Genomic DNA, 22,321 nt, shown 5'->3' with positions numbered 1-22,321 from the left:
AAAATGACACATGATGCTGTTTGTAGGTTGCATTGTCTTTAGTGTTGAAACTCTGGTGGTTTCTTAAAAGGATGCCAAATTGAGGGTCTGATTGTCAAGAGTTTTGCCACTGTCACCAGAATCATATTTGTCCTTTTAAATGTGAAGCTAGAGTTCAATTGGGAGATTGAGAAACCAAGAGAGAGAAAAAACAGGAGACAACGTGAGTCCAGTTGCTTAATAGAAATTCAATTTTAAGTTTCTTTTTAAAAGGGTGTGTTTCATAATGTTTTGTTGTCTCCTAATTGTGCTAAATGTTTTATTTTTCCAAGTTAGAGTTTTCTCTCTCTCTTCTCTTCCCTCTCCTTTCCTCCCCTCTTTTCCCTCTCCCTTTCTCTGTTTCTGTTTCTCTCTCTCTCTCTCTCTCCATACATAGTTTATTTGTTTTTGTTTTTTAGGTTTTTGCAAGGCAAATGGGGTTAAGTGCCCAAGGCCACACAGCTAGGTAATTATTAAGTGTCTGAGACCAGATTTGAACCCAGGTACTCCTGACTCCAGGGCCGGTGCTTTATCCACTGTGCCACCTAGCCGCCCCCATACATAGTTTAAAAAGGGGGAAAGTAACACTATTTTATCCAGCTTTCACAGAATGTTAGAGTTGGAAAGAACCTTAGAAGTCTCATCTAATTCCTTTATCTTATATATGGGAAAACAGATCCAGGGAAGTTTAGTGACCTTTACAGGGTCACAATTAGTCAGTTGTGGACATAACTCCATTTGAAATCTAGGTATCTTGGTTCCCTGTTCAGTGTTCTTTTCTCCATGCAATTCTGTCAATGAAAAATCATTCTTATTTGCTGAGAAATGGATAATTGATATTTATAATAAGTCAAGGTACTAGAAGACATTGAAGTGCCTTCTAAATCGTTAAAGAAAGATTGCATTAAGTGTATTTATTGTATTCTAATTTGGAAGGAAGAATTAATACTCAGTATAATTGTAGATGAATATCCATGGCAGTTCTCTAATAATCAAGATATTTGATTAAGCAAATGATTTCAATGTGTACCTTGGTCAATAAGAATAGGTTGCTGATACATACCTATATCTAATCCATATATTTTCCATCTTTTTAAACTAAAGCATACATATTGTTACACATATGCACACACACACAAACACCACACAGACTTCCTACTTGGTTTCAACCATTATTTTTCCTTTAAGTTTCTACTTTATTTTTCAGATTGGGCAGGGGTCCTAGATAGGGGGTGGGAGCAGTGATTTGTAGTTACTCTGGATTTTTTAGCTAGCTTGCTGTGGCCTGCTGATCTGGATGAGCTCGGCATGGGAGAATTTCCTTGAAGTGAATGCCAAGCTTAGACTGCTATATCCTTTGATTAAGAGAATGAAAAGCAGGATCTGGTCCCTGGTTTGCTTTTTTCTTCTTCTTTTTTCCTGTCACTTCTTTTGTTCTTGCCTGCAGGAGAGATAGGAATGGAGATTGAAGAGGGTGGGAGGATCACTGTAAAGAGGGTTGAAGAGGGCTCCCTCTACTAGCTGAGGAATGCAAATCATACACAGCAAGTTTGAAATGGAAAGTTTGGTATAACTGGAGGGAATTGGGAAAAAATGTTAGTCTTTAAATGAGGGCAAATCTATCACCAGGCAACTAGATGGCAGAGTAAATAGAGTGGCAGTTCTGAAGTCAGAAGATTCATTTTCCTGAATTCAAATTTGATCTCTGACACTGACTGTCTGAATGACCTTGAGCAAGTCATTTAATCCTCTGGTTATCTCAGTTTCCTCATCTATAAAATGAGTTGAACAAAGAAATAGCAAACCACTCAAGTGTCTTTGCCTAGAAGGTTTCAAATGGGGTTACAAAGAGTCAGATACAATTGGAAAACAACTGTACAAAAATGATTCATGGGGCTAGGTGGCTGGAGTGGATAGAGCACTGGCCCTGGAGTCAAGAGGACCTGAGTTCAAATCCAGACTCAGACATTTAATAGTTGCCTAGTTTTGTGACTTTGGCAAATCACTTAACCCCATTGTTTTAAATAAATACAATTTTTTTTAAGAAAGAAAAAAAAGATTCACTATGAAATGATTGTTAATATCAAGGACTAAGGTAATATGAAATGGAAATAACCCTGAATTTAATTCCATACCTTCCTGAGGATCCTCTTCCTTATAATATAATCACTTAACTGTGACTTTAAATTCTTTTGTATGATGTCTTAACTTATACTGACCTCTATCCTGTAATAGATGGCCTTAAAATGAACTTCTGGTATCACAACATTCAAGAAGAGTGAGAATTTGTAGATACGTGGCACAATGGAAAAAATGGTAGGCCTGCAAACAGGAAGGCTTAAACTGAAATCCAGTTTTAGACACTAGCTATGTGTCATTGTGGAAAGTCTTCTTTGCTTTGCCTCATTTTCTTCATCTGAAAACAGAACTAAAAATGCCAACTAATTCCCAGAGTTAATGTTTGTAAATGAGACAATATTTATAAAGCATTTAGAATAGTACCTAATACAACATAAGGCACTATATAAATGCTAGTTTTATTTTAATTATTAATTTGAAAAGTAATATTTTTATTTATTTAAGGCAATGGGATTTGAGTGACTTGCCCAAGGTTACACAGCTAGGCAATTATTACGTGTCTGAGGCTGAATTTGAACTCAGGTCCTCCTTATTTGAAAGATAACAATTAGAATTCCTGCTATTTTCTTTTAATAATTGTTTTAGGACTTTCAACATTCTCATTCAGAGCTTTTCTATTAGCAATATTGTCAATCTTTATTAATCACCCAATATTTTATAATATCAACAATTTATAATTTGGCAAAGGGCTAATACTTTTCCCTTTTATCTTGAAAATAGGGTAGATACTAACATGTAATTCAAAGAATAATACTATAATGTAGAAAATATAAATTACTCCATGAAATAAGATGAGATCTAAGATTACTCAGTTGCAAAACTATAAGATTTGTTGATGAAAGAAATTTATTGATGAAAGAAATCTCAGAGGTCATCTATTCCAAGCCCCAAGTTTATATAGGCAGCCAGTTAACACATAAAGTCTAAAATCAGGAAGACCTTAGATCAAATCCAGCCATAAACTCTAGCTGTGTAGCCCTGGGCAAGTAATTTAATATATATTTTCCTTCTTTTGCTCCACTATAAAATTGGAATAATAATAGCAACTATATAATAGGGTTGTTGGGAGGATCAAATGTGATATTATTTGTAAGGCAGTTAGCACAAGGCATAGAACATAACAGTTGCTTAACTTATGATTATTCCAGACACATAGTAGTCGCGTATATAGTTGTTTCCCTTCCCTGGATAGAAAAGAAAATTGAGACTCACATGGTAAAATTTGCATTATGCTACTGTAGTAAGTGAGATTTGGCATTAAAAGACTTAGATTCAAGTCCTGTTTGGGTCAATTGATACTTATATAAGCACAAAGAAGTCACTTTAACTCCATGTACTATACTTTCCTCCACTGTAAAATGAGGAAGTTGGATTGGATGACTCTGAAAGACTTTACTAGCTCTGAATCTATGATCCTAATAAGAAAGTGGTCTAGGCAGCTAGGTGGAACAGTGGATAGAGTACCAGCTCTGGAGTCTGGAGGACTTGAGTTCAAATCTGTATTCAGACACTTAATAATTACCTAGCTGTGTGACCCTGGGCAAGTCACTTAACCCCAATTGCCTTAAAAAAATAAGAAAATGGTCTAAAGTCATGTGTAATAAGTAACACAGTGGGAGGTGATTATAGTACTTTTTTTAAAGGTTTTTGTAAAGCAAATGGGGTTAAGTGGCTTGCCCAAGGTCACACAGCAAGGTAATTATTAAGTTTCTGAGACTGGATTTGAACCCAGGTACTCCTGACTCCAGGGCAGGTGCTTTATCCACTGCACCACCTAGCCACCCCAATATAGTACTTCTGACTAGTATAGTCCAGTACTTTGAATTAGAGTGAAGCCTATGAACCAGTTAATAAGCATTTATTAATCACCTTCAGATTTCAGAAACTGTCCTAGGTATTAGTGATATAAAGATAAAAATAAAACTTACTGCCCTCAAAGAATTTATTATATTCTATTGTATCCAAAGCAAAACTTTTGTTTCAATTATTAACTTTGTTATTCAGAATTATTAGTGTCATTTTTCCATTCATTTATTTATCTATTCACTTGTTCATTCAATGTTTATTTCTTTATTTTAGAGCTGATAGGCGTCATCTAATTCAACTGCTGTCTTTTTTTTTCTTAATCAATGAGTGGTTAATTGAATTTTGTAAGATTCCCCCAGCTAGTGACAGAGGCAGTACTCTAACCCAAATTGCTTTGCTTGCCCAGTTCTCCTTTTACCAAACTAAGCTGCCTTTATTTTGGATTAATTTTCAAATATTTGTCCCTTAGTTTCTAAAGATATGGTGTGTCAACTATTCCATTTTTTTCTGATTCAGCCCTCTTGGATAAAATGTATGATTACTGTCTTCTTTTTACTATGGTCAAATCCACATATTAGTAACCTTTATTTCTAGGTTACTTTTGACAACTCCCACTAAATATAGGTTTTCTATGAATTAACCATCATCAAATTTATAGCTGAATATTTTGTGTTTAAGCCTATTGGCAGGGAAAGGGGTGCCAGTTATATAATGACATTGTGGTACATAGGATCCAAAAAGCCAGTCATTTGGGAAATAAAGAACCACTTAGACAAGCTTTGAAAATGTCCAAAACTTTAAGCAGTTAAAATGTTATTTATTTTACTCTGAGGTCTGTTGTCTCTTATTATCTTTTTTTGAGCTCCTGGTGTTAATCATTTGTTTGTTTTTATGTGTGGTGATTTGTGTTTGGAGGTTGTTTTATGATATAATTATGCTGATCTTTTTGCATAAAATTGTGTGATTTCTCAGTAGATTAGGAACTTGATTGGGCAATCTCATGATAATTATGCCTGTTTAAATTTGTACATTGTTATAAAGGTTAACTTTTTTATCTACTGAATTTTCTACCTGTAAATTTGGCAGTCATAGCAGTTCTCTCTTCTTTTAAACAAAGCATCATCCTTCAAGATTGAATTCACAATTGTTTAATAAAAGTTTAATTGAATATACTGTTTATATCAATCTTTCGGTTACACTAACTCATCTACACAAAGAATTGTCAACTCTCACCATGTATCATGTTACTGAAAAAAATAAGAGCATATTCTCTAAAATTTATCAGCAAATAATGGTCAAAGTTTGTAGCCTAAAATATTTCTGAATACACTTTATTACTTATAATAGGCTTCTAAAAGAGATGAGTAAGATTCTGTTAAAAATGGAAACATGTTCATCTGTCACTTCTCATCTTCCTTCCCTTCTCTCCCTGGTTTTGGAGCTTAGGCAGTTCTGCTGACACATCATTGATTTCCATCTGAGGTGGGAAAATCCTTAAAAATATTAACATTCTACCAAGGATTCTCTTCTTCCAGGACATAGTCCTTTTCTTCTTGAGATGGTCAGGGCAGGCACTTTACAATGTGTGTGAATTAACATGTATTAAGCCCCTGCTATATACAGAACACTAAGAATACAAAGAAAGGTGACAGACAAGTCCTTGATTTCAAAAAAAGATCAAATTCAAATGGGGAAACAAAATACAATCTTTGTACAGACAAGCTGTAAGCAAGATAAGTTGACGTAATAGAGAGAAGGCACTAAAATTATTAAGTATCAGGAAAGGTTTCCCTGAAGAAATTGGAATTTTAGATGGGACATGAAGGAAGTCAGGATAGCCAGAAGGCAGTGATATGGGGGTGGGGTGGGGAGAGCATTTCAGACATGAGGGATAGTTGGTGAAAACAACTACAGTTGGGAGATAATGTTTGTTGTTCTGGGAACATCAAGGAGACAAGTGTCACTGGAAAGAAGAGCATAAAGAGTAAAAAGACTGGAAAGATGAGGAAGGACACAGATTATGAAGGACTATGAACACCAAACAGGAGTTTGTATTTGATCCTAGATATGATAAAGAGTCACTAGAACTGATTGCATAGGAAAGTACTGATGCCAGACCTGCACTTTAGATCACTTTGACAGCTAGAGTCTTAAAGTAGGCAAGCCAACCAGCACGTGGTGCATTGGTTGACACCTAACTTGATGAGAGCCTTCACCAGGGTAGTGGAAGCTTCAAAGGAGATAAGGGACATATGTAAGAAATGCTGTGAAGGTAAAATCAACAGGTCTTGGCAATACTGGATATAGGGGGAAGAGGGAGTGAAAGACTGAGGAGCTGAGAATGTCATATAGATTATAACTGTCTGAAAGCTTAGAGTGTGTGTGTGTGTGTGTGTGTGTGTGTGTGTGTGTGTGCGTGTGTGTGTGTGCAGTGTGTTTTAATTCCTAGTCTATATGTTGCAGGATTTTTTTCATATAATGCCTCTGGGTTTTTGGTATTTTTTTTAATTGTTTGGAGGTAGCACCTAATTCTGAGGCATTGATGCATCACTGATAATATCAAATTCCAATTATTTTCTTCCTATATCTAAATTATGATCTATATGATTGTGGAAAAATCTGAAGTTCCTGATAGAGTATGTTTAAGTAGACACTGGTCTCCCATTCTCAAGCAGAATCTTTCTTTTTTCAAACTAAAATCATAGGTTAAGGCAATTATTTGAGTAATTGAAGTTGATCTTCCTCTCTTCTTCCCTTTCTGTTCCTCATGTACATATTTGCTGTCCAATCATTTCAGTCATATCTGACTCTTTATGCCATTTGAGGATTTTTTGGCAAAGATATTGGAGTAGTTTGCTATTTTCTTCCCCAGTTCACTTTACAGATGAAATATCTGAAGCAAATAGGGTTAAATGACTTGTCTAGGATCATTCAGTAAGTGTCTAAAACCAGATGTGGACTCAGGAATATGAATCTTCCTAAATCCAGGCCTAGTGCTCTATCCACTGCACCATCTTGCTTTCCTTTATATACACATAACCTTAAATAAACTAGCAGAATCACAGATTTAGAACTGGAAGGAAGTGCATGGGTCATTTAGTCCATTTTTCTCCTTTTTCCCCCATAGCAGAAATTGAGACCCAGAGAGGTTAAGCAAATTCTGGCTCTCAGTCAATTGTTCTTTCCATTCCATGTTGCTTTTCTCAGGCATAGATCTTTTAAAATTGGGCTGGGAAATGTGAAGGAAAGCAGTGATTAAAATTTCAGGTAATTTTGTGCTTTGATTTGTTTCTGAGAGTTTTATTGACCATTATTATTGTCAGATATTGCAACAACAAAGAATGATCAGATTTCATTTTCTGCCCAGATGTGCCTTATGCAGACTATGTCATTAGTTCCTGGATATTTATCTTATCTAATGACATTGCTAGAACCAGATCTGTGTGACCAGTTATAAAGGTTAGTATAAGATTTGGAGATTTAATTAAAATTCAGATGAACTTTTCTTTCCCTTGAAATCCTTCCTGTGTGGAGAAATTCATAGTTTGTGTGTATGCATGTGTGTATGTGTTTAAAGATTATTTGACAAATGAAATATTTATTGAATTGAATGGAAGTCAACAGATTTGGATTTCTATTTAAATCTGTTTAAAATGAGTTTAAATGAGTTTAAAATGAAATCATAAGCTATCATATGATAGCTTGAGAGAAGAAAGGGAGTCTTATGGATCCTATAATCCAACCTCCTTAACTAGGTGATATAGGTAAGAAACAGTAGCAGAGCTAGTTTTCAATTTAAACCCAGGACTTCTAACTATAAATCTTGCCCTCAGAGGATCCTTGATCTAAAGAAGGAACCTTAGTTCAACTACCACCTCTTAAAGATGACATACCCAGAGAAGGTAACTTCTCTGAGAACAACCAGGTAATCAGTGAGAGAATTACGATCCAAACAGATTTCCCACTCTAACTTTCTTTACATTGCATAGTTCTTTTCTGTCATGAGACTTTCCAACTCGCTTCCTGCTTTTAAATTCATTGTTAACTCATTTTGTTTGATTTTGACTACCTTCATTATTTTTTAAACTCTTATTTAAAGTGACCTCTAAGGTTCCTTTCTTATCTAGATTTATTATCCTTTTTTCCTACCTTCAATTTGGGTACCCTATCTGCTCTTTTTCACATTGTCTGATCAGTAGATCCCTGGACCACTAATCAGTCAACCAACATTTATTAAATGCTTAAGCAAATTTGGATGTGGAATGTTGCATAAAGTCAGACTTAGTTGATGTTTTTTCATTGTATTTACCGAGATATTTCTGCCCTTTTTATTCTTTTATAAGAAATGACTCTCCGGAGAGGTCAGAGGAAAGATATGTATTAGGAAATGAAAGTCATGAAAACAAAATAATAACATTATTAAATGAAAAATAATTGTTCTAATACTTTTATTTTGATGAACCACCATGAGTCAAGTATATAATTTTTAAAAATTTACCAGACCTGTGGTTTTCATTAATATAGGGTTCAATGATTAAGAACTTCTACAAATCCATATCAGTACTTCGTTAGCATCTTAGAGTCTTAGAGAGTTGACTAGAGAAGTTAGGTGACTTGCCCAAGATCACACAGTCAGACTGTGTCAGAAGTGGGTCAGGAATTCAGGTCTTCTAGACTTCAGTGTCAGTTTCTGTTGCCTCTTCATATATGGAATATATGAAGTCCATAAGTTTCTTTGATGTTAAAAAGATGAAAATAAATGATTTTTTAAGAGGAGACATTTGTCTTGATTATATGACCACAAACCATAAAGGAGATTAGATGGTTTTTAGACCTTTGAAAGGAACCAAAAGAATTGAATTTACTCTTCCAAATTTTGGAAACAGCAACCTGTGATCTCCAGGCTAATTATTAATGGGTGCATCTGGACACCTGTTGGCACTATTAACAGGGTAAAGTCAGTGGCCAATACTCCCTCACATCCTGTTCTGTTTCAAACAGTGATTCCTATGTCTTTTCTATGCTTATGGCAGTGGAGGGATGTGTGATGGTTCTAAGAGAAAGACTTTAAAATGCAGCTTTCTTCAGAAGTATATAGCAAGAGACTGTGCTTACTTAGCATTCTCTGACCAGCTTGCTGATCAGCACTTTACAGGTGGCTGCACGCCTGAAAAGTACAAGCCTATGTGTGTAAGGGAGACCCGAGAGAGAGGAGCTGGAAAGGTCCACATTCCAGTTTTCCTGATTTGAGCTGTTTTTCTTAGCTTTGAAGTAATTTGTTCAAAAGAAAGGATCACCTGAGAATTCTGTGAGGAGAGTCGATGAAAGCCTGGGAGACCTGGTGAGTGAGCTGTGCAGTTTACCAAGTATTAAAATAACCATTAAGCTAGAATAAGGTGGTTTAAAGACCCTTTCTCTATTCATGCTTTAATCACTGCCTGGATTCATCAGCTTGGCGCTGTGGGCTGCCAGGTAGCATATGGCTTTCATAGTTCAAGAACAAAGAGATATTAGACCATTATCTGTTCACACTTCCCTTCCTAAATCTGGTAGAGAGCATGGCATTCACAGAGTTGTGAGTGTGTGCATAGATGACTGAGTAGAAATTAAATTTCTGATCGAGGAGTCTTTATTTCAATTATGTTTTAATCATCCTTTTATTTACTGAAGATTTAGAAGAGTTTCTTTGGTAGTAGAATGAATACATGAAAGGAGGTGTAAAAATAGAAACTGTATTAATGTAGAAATAGGATTTTATTTAGCAATTATTGTGTGCCCAGTGCTCAAAGGGGAGTAATTTTCTTAGCATTTATTTTCTAAATGTTTTTAGTTAATATTTGGGGAACTGTGAAGATGATAGAATCATAGAAGGCACCTTATAGTCCTGGTCTTACCTCTTGCCTTTTATTCTGGGAGAATTTTTAGAGAGGAAATTATTTTGGCTGTACTAGCATAATAGACCATTCAGCTAGAATGATGATTCAATCTAATAATTTCATTTCACAGAAGAAGAAAGATGAAGTGGTCCCACAAATTTTTTAGTGGCAGGACCAGAGGGTTGGACCCAGATTCTCTGACTTGAAATCTGGTGCTCTTTTCTCTTTCCCAAATTGCTTCAGTTTGGTTTATTTATTTTTTTATCATTAGGCCAAACAATATAATATATTTAGATAATGAATAGTATGTGAGAGAACAAAAACACAAATTTTACTAAATTCTCAAGTAGGTAGCAATAGTCAAAATTTTAACAGTAAATATGACAGAAAAAAACAGGGGGTAGGATAAATAGAAATTTTAACCTACAAAATTTGTTATATTGTAATTCTGTGACATAATGGGGAACAGCAAGTTTCTAATCTTGTTTGTTTATTTTCCAGTAAAGTAGTATGATGGTGATTAGATTGTAAGCTCCTAGAGGGCAGGGGCTGTTCTTTTGTCTTTCTTTGTATCCCCAAAACTTGAGTAGTTATCTAGTACATTGAAAGTATCATAAACCCTTAATAAGGGCTTTCTAACTGACTGACTGACTGACTGACTGACTAAAAGCTGGCTCTTAAAAGGGTATTTAGAACATTTTGCCAGCTAGAGAATGGAACTGCAAAAGAGACTACTAGCCTTCCATGGATAGAATAATAGCCTTTAAACTTGCCATTACTTTACATCTCACCAGATAGGCCTAAAGACCAGGGAAGCCAACTCCCTACCACTTCTTTGGACTTCCCTGTTTCATCTGAGAAGAGAAAGAATATCCAAAAATCTTGTGTGTGATTTAAAAAGAAGAAGAAAGAAGAAAGAAGAAGAAGAAGAAAGAAAAAGAAGAAAGAAGAAGAAAGAAAAAAGAAGAAAAAGGAGAAAGAAAAAGAAGAAAGAAGAAGAAAAAGAAGAAAGAAAAGAAGAAGAAAGAAAAGAAGAAGAAGGAAGAAGAAGAAGAAGAAGAAGAAGAAGAAGAAGAAGAAGAAGAAGAAGAAAAGTAGTTTTTTTCCCAAGTACTTTCATAACCTGGTTGTTCTGGGTCGATGCTAGCAACATTCGATTTTACTTTGTTTATAAATTAGGATTCATATGGAACAGGAGGGGTTTCTTCAAATGATAAAGGTAACCTTCTAAAAGATAAAGAACTGGATTTACAATTCAAGGCCAGAAAATTGTGTATACTAAATTGCATCTCTGCTTGGGAATCTCCCTAGGTACCCTTCCCAAGGATTCTAAGTGTTTAATTGAGTTTCTTTTGGGACAGTATTAATCAATCACTTAAGTATTATATGTATATTTGCAAGTGAAGGAAGGAAGTCAAAGGGCTAATAGACCCAGTGAGCAGGCTGCTTTTCTGCTGCTGGCCACGCAGACTGCTATTCTCTGAGGAGCCCTTATCCTGGAGACAGCTTGCTTATGCTATTCCCTAGAGATCCAGGGCAGGGGGATGAGGGTGTGACTGACAGCTGCTTCTTTTTGGATGGCAAGAGAATGCTTGATTCTATTGCAGCCTGTTTAATCAGGCTTTTCAGTCTACTCTAGTGGATTAAGAAAGCTCAAGATTGGAAAGTCTTCTTGGGTAGATTTATTCTCAGTAAAACAATCTGTTGTCTTTACTCTGACTTAATTTAAGAGTGTTTTGATCCCAAGAGACCTATGTATTCATTCTCTTCAAGATAATATTTGGCTATCATTATTCTATAGTTATTTTTTTCCCCTCTGAATTGCTTACCCTTCTCCTACCCTTATAATTTAGATAATCTCAATGGAAAATTCAAGTTTTTATAAGCATCTTATTAATTTCCTTTGCAGAGAAAAAAAAACTTATGTGGTACTGTGTAACCTACATGAGAATTTAATAAATTTGATACATTTAATGAAAAGCATCATTTCTAGAATTTATAGCCTTTAGAGTAATTCTTTCAATATATCTATCATATTTGTAAACCTTATACCATTTTGTATATGAGAAACTGAAGTTTAGATTTACTTTTTACTGCCATAATTCTCATCAATTAATATTTGTAGCTATTACCAACATATACTACTTGCTTAGTACTTAAGGATTTTCATCAAATATAGAATGAGAATTTAAGACTTCTATATTTGAGCTTTGGGTATATTCAAATTGCTTAGTTTCTTTGTTAAGCATAAATTTCAAAGTTTCTCATCCTCTGATTTTCTTTCTTTTTTAAAAATTATTTATTATTCCAACTACATGCAAAGTTAGTTTTCAACATTCATTTTTGTATTCTCTCTCCTTTCTTTCCCCTCCCTCACCTTGTCAGCAAGTACTGATATTGGTTATTTATGTATAATTATGTTAACCATATTTCCACATTAAGCATATTGTAAAAGATGACTCAGAACAAAAGGGAACAAAAAACCATACTTCCTCTGATTTTCTATAACCACTATTGACTTTATCATATTAACAGTAATAATAACATGCATTATATATATTCTAAAAATTTTCAAAGCATAACAATTCCATTTTATATTTTAGTTTCATCCGGGTCTATGCTAGCAACATTCAATTTTACTTACTAAAACAATCAGTTGTCTCTGCAACACAGCTAGTCACTGTTAGAATCTATATTCAAATCTAGTTTTTCTAAATTCTACAGCTACTTCTTGTGAATTATACTATTTCCTAAGGGTCCCTGTTAAATTGATCATTTCTGGACTATTTTCTTAAATGAAGGGCACTGAGACTATTTTTAATTCTCTTCAATATTTTTTGTCAATGACCTTAATGAAAACAAAGATGGAATAGTTACCATATTTATGTCTGATACAAAGCTGACAAGCATAACTATTTATTGCAAGATAGAATCATTGTCCAAGAGGTCTCCAGAAGCTATGAAAATGAGTTAAACTTATTAAGATGAAATTTAATAATATGTCAATGGATCATGGTACGTAGATTTGAAGACCCATGAATTTGAAGTCAAAAGATTTTCATTCATATCTCAGCCCTATCAATTGCTACCATGTAACTTTTAGCAAGTGACATAACCTCTCTAAGCCTCAATTACTCTTTTATGAAATTAAATATTTAGATTAAATGACTTTTAAGGTACCTTCCTACTTTAAATTTATGATATTTTGAATGCACACTCCAAAATGATTAAGATAGCAACATATTCATCCCTTCTCACCTTATATGGCCTCCCATAAGTCCTTTATCAAGATTTTGTTGTTGTTTTTCTTTTCTACAATCTACAGCTACATGAGAAGATTTAGGGCAGCTCATCTATAAACCCTTGATCTCACAATATGAGCCTGTTTGTTGCTTCCTTTCCTTTTTATTTAACTATACCTTTTTCTAGATGATATTACTCCACTTAAGCAAATCATTTATCTGTGTCTCCTTTAGGAGACATTTTGGTTGAATCACGGGAGACTGATTTCCATAATTTGGGGCTATTTAGCATTTTCAGAAAATGTTGATATTTTTAAAAGGTGGTGAGAGTATTACTCTAGGGAATATCTTGGGATCATTAAAAATATTCCACAGTATGTGTAATGATAGATAATTTTGCTCAATAATGCTTATCAATATTAGTGAGGAATCAAACATCAATATTATACTAATTTCACCCCTCTCTTGAAGGCTAACCTGTGGAAGGTCTAAATGGAAGACAGATTCCTTATAATTCATGAGGTCCCCTGTAATGTTCCTCTTTGTCAATAACTTGGTACTAAATCAAACCTCATAATGCTATAGCATCCTCTCATGGAGTTCTATAGTGATCGAATGAGACTGGCCAGATAATCTACACAGGAAAAAAGTAAATGAAAAATTCTATTATTTAGGTTATTACATAAAATTAGATAGATGAACATGGGTACCTTGGACAGACTACAGATAAACATTACACTAGGTTCAGAAATGAGCATGTAAGAAGAACCATGTGAATCGGATTACCTTTGGAAAATTTCACAAAGCTTTCAAGGTGAAATGTGATAGAAGCAAATGTAGAGTCCTATAATTGAGCCCCCCTAAATCAATTTGATCAATTGAATAAAGTCATAACTAGATATTACTTTATAGAGGAAAAAATGTAAGGATTTTAATGGATTGCAAGATCTATATGAGGGGAATGCCTATTGGATAGGGGACCAGGTCTGAATTCAGGAAGATGAGTTCAAATCAGGAATCAGGTACTTACTGGCTTACAGTGTGACACCAGACAAATCATTTAACTGTATTTAACTGTATTTCCTCATCTGTAAAATGATCAGGAGAAGGAAATGATAATGGGGTCAATAAGAGTTCAACACTAAACAACAAACACAATATCTATATGAATTAACATTGAAATATGAAAACTAATCAAACTGAGGTAATGTTGAATGTAGAGAGGAAGAGCCCTTTCAATTCAATCCTGAAACATTTATTAAGTGTGGGTTAGGCACTAGGTTTTTCAAGCATCAGATACAGCATGAACCAGGACATGTAGTAAGAGAGGGCAGGAATGAGAATGAGATGTGGAGAATAACCCAGGTTTAACTAGAATATGATTTATATGAAGGAAAAGAAAGACAAGACAGTAGTGTAAAGTCAGGTTTAGAGGGCCTTGAATGTCTGAATCAAGAGTTTAAAATCTAGTAGACAAACTATCAGCTTGAGGAAGAGAAGGTTTAGAGGACAAAATGTTCACTGATTTCAAATATTTCCAAGATAGGCATGCTGAAAAAAAAATTAGATTTATTTTCCTTGATACTAGTCAGAACTACTACCAGTTAAGAGTTATCTTATAGGATGATTTTTGCTCAGTAGAAAGAAAAAAAGTTCCTAATTTTTTTTTTACTTTCCACAAATGAATTCACTGTCACTGTCACTGGAGGTCTTCAAGCAGAGTCTGACTGACCATTGTCAAGATCACTAAGAAAGGATTCATATTTAAGTTTGGTATTGGCCAAAATGACCTCTCCAGTTCCATTCAGTTCTGAGAGTTTATGAATCCATAAAATTCAGAATTTATAAAACATCAGTTAAGCAGTATGGTCAACAACAAGCATTTATTAATCACCTTCAGATTATAGGCGCTGAATAAACAAAGGTAAAGACAAGTAATATTTCAATGCAGGAGTAGGCATGAAAAGGAGTCAGAAATAACTTATACTGTCAATGTTTGAAGAATGAAAAAAATCATGGGGTATGAATATAGTGGAATTTCTCTGGGCTGTAAGGAAGAAACAATTTGGAGAATTCATAAAAAATATATGAAGATTTCTTTGAATTGATGTAGAGGGAAGATAGTAGAACCAAAAGAACAAGTTATACAATGAACATAATGAAGGTGGCACTGGAAGTCAGTCTACCTCCAATCACATACAATATCACATACAATGTACTATGTAGGTTCCAAGTGAAGATCAAACAAGGTACTTTTCTGGTAAAGAATGTCAAAATCAAAAAATGGAAGTAACTTTCACTGACAGTGTCTATATTAGACATTACTATGCTAAGTGTTTTTGTTTAATTGCTGGGAGATGTTTGATCATGGGGGGAGATGAGGGAAAAGGTTTATTGATTGGAAAATGACTAATGATGTATCAAAACACAATGCCTCAATAAAAAATTGACTTGAAAAAGAAGATTGTTTTTCACAATAATCACTAGTCCCTATTGTATTTTGGTGCTGTAACTCTGCAGTTATCTTATTAGTGATTTTTTTTCCTTATCATGAAGGTATGGGGTATAATTTTTCAGGTTTTCATAGCAGCAATTCATATAGAAAAAGAAAAGGTGTAGTCTGGCATAATTTCCTAGAATTTGGCATTTTTCTTTCTAAAAGTTGTAGTTAATAATGTCTGTGTAAGGATATATTGTCAAACTCTGACATATGTCATAGTTGTCAAAGTAGGCATTAACACAAAATAATAAGTTATTTAATATAGGATTCAACTTTTTTTTTTCCTAGTCGCTGTCTATCAGAAAGTTTTGAAGTGGATTTCTTTAAAGTCTCCCTGTCTCCCGAGGAAAAGGGGGATAAGGCAGTGTGTCCCTGGACAGGATCTATGACTCATTATGTCAATCAAACCCCACTTCAGAGGGGAATAAAGAGATTTGTATCTCAAAGCTGTGCATAACGACTTCTCGGCTTTTCATTTCATATTTATGAGCGGTTTACTTTGAAGTGTTTATCAGGCAATACGCAGAAACATGAGAGAGCATTGCCTGAAACCATGTTCAAGTGTCTAATCTGTTAAATGCTTGCTGAGCAGGCTAGTTCATCAGTGCATGCAATGCATAAATAAATAAATAAATGAATAAACTTCATGTTATTTGAGGTCTTCAAAATGAATCCTTATATTAACAATAAAAAGGGTAAATGATGCCGAACATTTTGGATTCATTGTAACATAGGAAACTTACAGAAGTTGGATATGTGCTGCACAAAACAGACCTTTATTTTTTTTTGCTTGTAATAATAATCTAGAAAAAAATTGGCAAAACAAAACATAATTATACATAACCTATCTTTTCTTGTTCTTAAATTTTGATTAAGAAGCAACCACACAATGGCAGGGAAAATATAAGGTCCTGGAAAGAAGATTCTAAGGCAAAATTTCACTTTATCTTTGTAGAGGGTCATTAAAAGAAGCTGAAATGGATAAACCAACAAAAAACTGAATTTTCCCCCTTTTTTGTCTTGAAATATTTCTATATGTATAGAAAAATACAAGCAAATAGGCAGAATAAAAATGAGGAGATATAATTCTCAGAGGGGAAGAAATAGAGTTAGAATGGTAAGATTGAATGACTGGGTGAAACTGATGCTTTTTTTCCTCCCATGAGTGGATGTGACTGCTTGCACCTTTCTGTCCATTCATGCATGTTTCTGTGCCCTACTTTACTGTATCATATCCCTTAGGTCTATTTGCATTGTTTTTTAATAAACAAAGAGATTTTTTAGATGTTGCCTAATTCACTAAGCTCATCTACAAGTTGATACACCATTCATTTAAAAGTTAGGCACAAACAAAATTCAAAAGCCTCTGGGCTCCTCCCTTTGAAGAGAATTACATGTCAGTTGCTCTTTGTTTCCTTCGATTCTCCATAGGTTTCTTTCTCCTGCCAGGCTGATCTCAATGGGGCAGCTGTATGCCTGGTTTCACACCAGAGAGAATATAGAATCATACAACACAAAACTAGGAAGGGGTCTTAGAGGTCATTGGATCCCACCCCCTCCTTTTACAAATAAGGAAACTGAGACCCAGAGTGGGATAGCAAGTTGTGCAATATCTTCATGTATTTTTAATGCAAGGAAATAGCTTGAAAATGATAATATATGTATATATATATAAACCATATATGTATTTATACCCATGACTATGTATAGGAGAGAGAGAGAGAGAGAGAGAGAGAGAGAAGGAAACTTTTTTCTTTCTGTATTAAGACAAGATTCAAAATACTTCAAGAATGTATCAACCTGTTCTTGGTATTCATAAGTTAAAAAGGGAAGAATCCAAAGCTCATCATTCTGTTGTTGTGATTTCTCTGAAATGTGAACAGTGTGTGCCAACTGGCTCATATGAGTCCTATCTGATGACAAAAGATTCCCTAGGATCATCTGTACTGAAAAGCAGAAGACCTACAAGCTAAGCAGTAAAGCAAACCAAAGCTTCACTGAAGGAGTATGCCCCTCATAATGCTGATGGATAGACTTTTGGAGAGAAACATTTTGATTTTTTTAGCTGTATTGAGATTAAGCATACTGCACACAAGAGAAAATAATTTGAGGGCAACTCTAAGAGAGTGGAAGTTGAAGCAAGAAATAACTATTGGAAACAATAATCCACTGCAGAGCCCTAGTCATCCTGTAATGAGAGTCCTCAAATTAAGGAAACTACTAACCTGTGGTGACATAGGAATACTGGGCTTTTGCTAGTGATGTAGCAATTTCCCTTTACTCCATCTGAATACAACAAAGGAGAATACAGAATGAGCAGTCACTTTAGAAAGTAGAGCTATATTAATAAGGGGAAATATTGTTCCACAGTTGAGGGTACAGTAAGTGCTGGGTAGTGCAAATGGTTTCATAAAGCACCTGGAAAACCTCAACAAAAAGAGATCTCTACTGAGAACAGTTATGTGTCATGTTGAATTTAATCACATGTTGTTACAAAGAAACAGCATTTTAGCTGGGAAGGGTTGGCTGGCATCTTAAGAAAGCAGCAACCTACTAGATGTGACCTCCAAATAAAGGCAGAGCATCACATAGTGACATAGATTGACTATCAGTCAAATCAAGGACTGAACTGGTGACTCCTTACACATCTATCAATCTTCCTTTTTGCTGTCTCTAAGAATGGGTAACTCTTGCCACTTTCATTTTAATTATGTTGATTCATAAGATTGCTAACTTGAAATTTTTGGATCAGTTTGCTCAATATATTTTGATATTGAATATAATAATATTATAATTATATATCTATATATAATATCCATATAATAAAAACAGTAGGAGCAAGTGAAGTCATTGGATTTTCTCATGCTGATGCAGCATGGTATAGACCTGAAAGTGAAAGTCTAGGAGACAAGGCTTTCAATCAACCAAAAGTATTTATTAACCAATTTTTATGTGCCAGGCATCTTGCTGAACACATGTCATTTGGCTTCAGTTTCCTCATCTGTAAAATGGGGACAATAAACAGGGTTATTGTAAGGATAAAATTAGGTCATGCAAGTTAAATGCTTTGCTAAAATTTTAAAGTGCTTTTATAATTTTTGGCTCTATCATTTGTGTGATTTTGGGAGAATGAAAAAAGAAAGTTATAGAAATTATAAGAAAGTTCAAAATTATTGTTAAAAATACTTTATGAAAAGTTTTACACTTTAGTGATATTTACCTACCATAAGATTTCATGTACTGTATTTGTATGCCTTGATATTTCCAGAAAAGAAGTCCCAATCAGTAAGAGGAAAAGAAATAATGTCTCTGAAGTTAAGATTTAAAAATAATAATGATTAGTACTATCACTTCTATTATTTCCATGTTCATTATATATTTGACTTTCATGGAGAGTAAGCTGTCCCAGATATATATATATATATATATATATATATATATATATATATATATATATTAGATAGACGAATCTTTCCCACTTAAATACTCAAACTTCACTCCCCTTTATCATTCATGTTAATGAATTTTTTCCCAAAAGTATATTCTATACCTCCCTTGCTTCTTAAATAGCACAGAGTGAAAATTATGTTTCAGAGAGGAGCATCATTATAAATATCAGTTGCAATAATGTGCTCTAATAAAGTAATGTCCTTAGAACTCTGTAGGTGTAGAGAACTGATTTTCCTTTCAAGAGAGCTTTGTAGTAATGTGCTTTTAGTTCTTCTATCTAGTGTCACAGTTCTTCATTCTCCTCAAGTCATTTGTTGCTTGATAGGCTTAACTGCAGTCTCTTTTTCTGTCATATATGTGCTAAAAAAATAAGAGACCTCCTTTTAAAATTCTTGCTTTGTTTCCTGTCTTTCAGGAATTATAGGCTTCCATTATTTTGGACTTGGGATAAAGGAAGAGGGGTTATTATTATGTAATTAATCTGAGTGATGACTATGAAAATATATAATTATAAGACCATAGGATTTAGAGTTAATATAAGGCTCTCAAAATTCCCAAAGCCAGCTAGATTCACAGTAGAAGATATGTGATGCCAACTTAAAGGCTCTGCCTCCAAACCCAGGATTTTCTCCACTACACAAGGTTGTCTAGCTTGATTATGCAAATTGATTTTAAAATGACAAAGTCAAAGACATTTTAAAACTTTAAATATGTATATATATATATTTATGTTTATGTGCCTTTATTTACAATACATGTATATGTGTTTATTGTATATATCTATAGTGACATAGAGATGCAGATATAAAGGATGATCTGAGTCCAATATTTGCCTGCACTTTCTGAAAAAAAATAAAACAAAGTCTCCATGATGTGGAAAAAGACCACCTCTATGGAATCCTGGTCTTTCCTCTCAGAGGATATTTCTTTCACAAGATTATCGTCGGCAGTATACATAAATTGTTTAACACCTCTAGCTTTGGTGGGAGTTTTGATTAGCTAGTGTGAAGACTTTTTTAAGACATCAGTGGATTCATATATATATATATATAATATATGTATATATATATATAGAAATTTTTATGAAGATGTCTTCATTACAGTTGGTTGTGTCCATCAGTGTTGAAAGTAATGTACATTAGTTCTTTTGGTTGATACTTCAAACTACTCTGGAAGTGATGTATTTGATGATTATGCCTCTGGCGTTTCTGAAACTGATTAGTAATAGTATCACTCAGAACTTGTACAGAATAGCACTGATGGGGTGGTACTTCAGCTGTGATGGTGTAAGGCTTTTTGTTGTGTTTTGTTTTTTTCCTTCATCGAACAAGCTACTGTTTTCTATTCCTGTATCTCTTTCGGACACTGGAATGGTGACTCAACAATTCCCGGTAAGTCAACAGCTGTCAGGTGCTAAATACAATTAAATCTACATGTGCCTTTAAACTATTATAAGCTACAGGTTGTTTGTGTCTGTGTGTGTGTGTGTGTGTGTGTGTGTGTGTGTGTGTGTGTATGCATGTGAATATGTCCTAAGAAAATGAAACAATGTGGAAAAAAACAAAAGAAAACAGACTGATCTGAACTATGATATCTTCTTTTTGTGATTATCCTAATTAGATGACATATTAGATTTAGAGATTATCTTGTCCAAAACATCCAGTAATTTTATGTATAAGTAAACTGAGTCTCTGAAAGGTAAAATAACTTGTTCAAGGTCATATAATTACAGAGCTGAGATTAGAACCTCTTACTGGAAATCCATTTCTTTCTACTATTCTATTTCATCTTTTAGAATTAAATATACAAAGGATCTTGAAGCAGACAAATTCTTTGTCTCTTGAATTTAGCCTATAAACAAAATGAGAGAAATTTGCAAGTGGCCATTTCCTAATAATATTCTATGATTACCAATGCTATATGAGGAAGAGTATTTCTTCTCTTCAGTGTTGTTCTCTCAGACTTTTATGGACAGAGAGGTTCTGGCCAGTTACTTGGGTAAAATATCCACCTTGTTTAAGTGCACCTAATAGTACAGACTGAAATATTCATCTCATGATGTGTCAGAATGTAAATGAGTTCATGAACTCTTGAGCTCTACAATAATCCTTCAATGACAGGAAAGTCAGTGTTTTTCCAACATCAAGTGAATGTTGAAGACAGGCACCTTCATGACTGTTAAGAATGCAAATACTATACTGCCAGTGGTAAAGTATTGCAAATGAACATCAGTAGCTTCTGCATAGATACATCAAGTATATTGTCCAAAGTTGAGCAGGCTAGATGCACCATTATTTAACTGAATAGGCAATAAGTATATCTAAACATGTGCAGCTTGAATTGAAACAGCATTTCATTGTAACCTGAATTTGCATGGTAGCAGAATAAACTTGAATATCCAATCATGACTCTCACTCCATGATTGATGTCCATATTTTCCTCCTCCCCCGCAAATAGAAATAAATCACAAAACCACTGTCATTAAGAAGATTAAGAATGTAGATTCCTTGAAAGGACTTTCAGGGTGGACAGTTTTGAAGTAATTCTTCCAATAATTCTGTAAAGAAAGTTACTTTTTCATATACTAGCTACTGGGATTCAGATCAGTAAGTTGTATCAGTGTAATGTCAACTTGCTGTTAGGCTACTTCAAACCAAAGCAAAAAACTATAATATCCAAAAATATGGATTTCTGTTTTCTATATTTCTCTCTATATATATAGGATATTCTATTCTATTTTCATTGTAATGTGCTCTAGTGTCTATGACTGTAGTGTTGCATTCAAATTTTCTTACCATATTTTAGGAGGTCATTGATATACACAAAGTTAGCCAAGGTAATGAAAGACTTCAAGCTCATGCCACATGAGAATATTAATTATTTAGTCTGAAGAAAAGAAGATTTTGAGATAGTTATAGAAGCTGTTTCTGGGTTTCTGAGAGGCTATTTTTATAGAAAATGATTGAATTTGGTTTGCTTGATCCCAGAGGGAAGAACCAAGAGAATGGGTAGAATTTGTAAATAAGCAAATTTAGATCTGAGAAGAATTATAAGATCACAGATTTAGATTAGGAGATCTTAAAAATCATCCAGTCCAACCTCCTCATTTTAAACCTGAAACTCACATATAAAGAGATGTAATCATTTGTCTAAGGTCACACAGGCAACATGTGGCAGGGATGTAAAGTACCATTTACACTGTATAAAAAACCTCAACTTTTAAGAAAGTGATCTAAAATAATCTAGATAATCTAAGTGATTATCTAATAGTATGCCAACTTCCTCATCAA

At 34.2% G+C, this 22,321-nt stretch overlaps 1 long non-coding RNA gene across 1 annotated transcript in view; it reads right to left on the bottom strand.

Moving 5' to 3' along the window:
- Nucleotides 1-1,205: 1,205 nt before the first annotated feature.
- Nucleotides 1,206-22,321, bottom strand: part of LOC141506054 (uncharacterized) — a 61,092-nt gene continuing 39,976 nt past the window's right edge. The window contains exon 3 of the long non-coding RNA XR_012473759.1: nucleotides 1,206-1,459. This is a non-coding gene — a long non-coding RNA (uncharacterized LOC141506054). The remainder of the gene's footprint in view (nucleotides 1,460-22,321) is intronic.

Source organism: Macrotis lagotis, chromosome 1 (genome assembly GCF_037893015.1).
Source record: "Macrotis lagotis isolate mMagLag1 chromosome 1, bilby.v1.9.chrom.fasta, whole genome shotgun sequence".
Classification (NCBI taxonomy): domain Eukaryota; kingdom Metazoa; phylum Chordata; class Mammalia; order Peramelemorphia; family Peramelidae; genus Macrotis; species Macrotis lagotis.
This window is presented reverse-complemented; position numbering and strand designations above follow the sequence as displayed.